We start from the raw sequence: 2,384 nt of genomic DNA, 5'->3' as shown, positions 1-2,384 counted from the left end.
ATTTTCTTCCACTTTATAAAGTGGAAGAAAAAGTTCCACTTTACAAAGTGTAAGTTTATCTTACACTTTATAAAGTGTAAGAAATAGTTCCATTTTATAAAGTGTAGGAAATAGTTCCGTTATATATTAAAACATACACGTTATGAGACTAACGGAAAACGTTTAGAATATCAGATAAAGTGGAATTTTTTCTTCCACTAAGCCTATTTTAGTTACTTACAAAAGTGGTGGCTTATTTTGGTCACTTTTATGTTTTTGTGGCTTATTTTGGTTCCGAGCTCAGAAATTTCCAAGTCACTACTCAAAAGTTTTTTGGCCCAAATTCTTTTCCCATTGGCTTTTTTATAACAACGGAAACAAGTCGTTACAATTTTCTCGGAGATGAATTACACTACTTACAAATTATATTTTTGATTTTACAAAAGACAATGGCAAAAACATATGATTTAAATTATGTACTTAAATATTTTTCTTAATATGTAGGCAATACCTCACAAATTCAGTTAATATGAAATAGAGGGTGTACTACTTAAACAAGTTCAATTAGGCATCAGTAGAACTTTCTATAGAATGCAATTGTGCCTCATAAACAATTTCTCTGTTTATGATGTATGCTGGTATATAAAATTGTGACAAGTGCATAAAAGTATGAATTACAATTTTGAATTATTATTCCAAAAAATTGAAATATTTTGGATGGTTACGAGAGAAATGTTAGTGAAGAATGTGAGAATATAATTAGAATATCTTTTGGGTTTAGAAAACAGATTTGTTTCTCACACACATATATAATTATATACTGAAATTTGAAAGGATACTTTTTTACCTTAGATAAAGGGGAAAAGAGGAAAAAGAGTAAGGACTTTCTCACTCTTAATGATATCTAATTATTACATTTGAGGGAAATAGTGAGTCATTCTAATATTCTAAAGTTGTACTAGTTCATACTTTGGTGTGTTATAACTTAAAATGTATTTTTATTATAGGAATTTTTTTTATTTTCCGCCTGATTTCAGGCTCGATTAAATTTAGATTCACATCAAAAAGTCCCACATTGAGGGTAAAACGCTCTCTAATAAAGGCGACTCCGTACTCAAAAAAATTCAAACTTGCGATCTCTGATTAAGAATAGAGGAGTACTTACTACTCCACTAAAAAAGGAAAAAATATTTAATACTCCATATATAATTGATATCCAAGGTTACCTTTCTTTTTGTCTCTTGAGTAGGCATTACACAACTTCTTTTTGACCAGAATAGACAAAACATTTGGGACAAGATAAACAAGAGGTGAAAACATGTGTTTTGCTTGTTCAACTTCAACCTAATTTCCACTTAAACAATCATAAGTTTGAAACAATGATTAAAAGCTTCCCAATCAATATTTCCTTAAGATGAAGCAACACACATATATAAATACAAATACAAAAGGAAGAATATGGAAATTGGATGGGTTATTTAATTAGAATAATGTCAAATGTGACCCACTTAAAGACCTAACTATTAATTAAACACAAAGAGACAGACACCTTCCGATACTTTAGTACCATACTTTTGCAAATAAAAGAAATAACACATGACATTGTCCTCCTTAATTTCAACTTAATGTCCGATATTTGTATTTAGAACATAACTAATAATTTGAATTCGCACGGTATAAAGCTCATTCAAGAAGAAAATACTTTTTAATAAGATTACTTTTTTCATATTCAAAATTTAAATTCAAGATATTTAGATTTAAAAAAAAAAAAGAGGAATCCTATCTATTATGATTCAAGTACAATCTTTGTCAATAATTTATCCTTCTTTTTTTCCCACCTGAGGTTCGGTATCCTCATTGGAGCCCGACTATATTCGAATTCACGTCACGTAGGGTCCATTCATTCAGAGAAAGCGTTTCATAACAAGGATTTTTTCATACTCATGGTTTGAACTCGAAACTTCTGATTAAGGGAGAAACAATCATATTCGCTACACCACATCCTTTAATTGTATTTGTAGATAATTTATCATTGTCGCTTAATACTTTCAAAGTTGCAGAAATTCAAGTCTACTATTTTGCGAATTCGTAGCAATTAAATGTTATGTTTAAGAAGAAAATGTATATATGGATAATATTTAATGCATGGTGCATTAATTATTGGAAAAATATAATCATAAATATACAATTTCTAACTTACATTATAAAAATATAGTTCAAAATTTTTACATTACTAATCTTTACCTCAAAATACAATTTGGTATACAATATTATACATCTGGTATATAATAATATATAAGTTTTTCATCTTTTATTTTTTACAAAAATATTTAAAAAATTTAATATACGATATTATACACTCAATATATAATATTATAAGAAATATTTATACACTAATATACAAT

The sequence above is a fragment of the Solanum stenotomum genome, chromosome 7 (assembly GCF_019186545.1).
Source record: "Solanum stenotomum isolate F172 chromosome 7, ASM1918654v1, whole genome shotgun sequence".
In the NCBI taxonomy this organism is placed as follows: domain Eukaryota; kingdom Viridiplantae; phylum Streptophyta; class Magnoliopsida; order Solanales; family Solanaceae; genus Solanum; species Solanum stenotomum.
The sequence above is the reverse complement of the archived record's forward strand: the minus strand, read 5'-3'. Positions refer to the sequence as shown.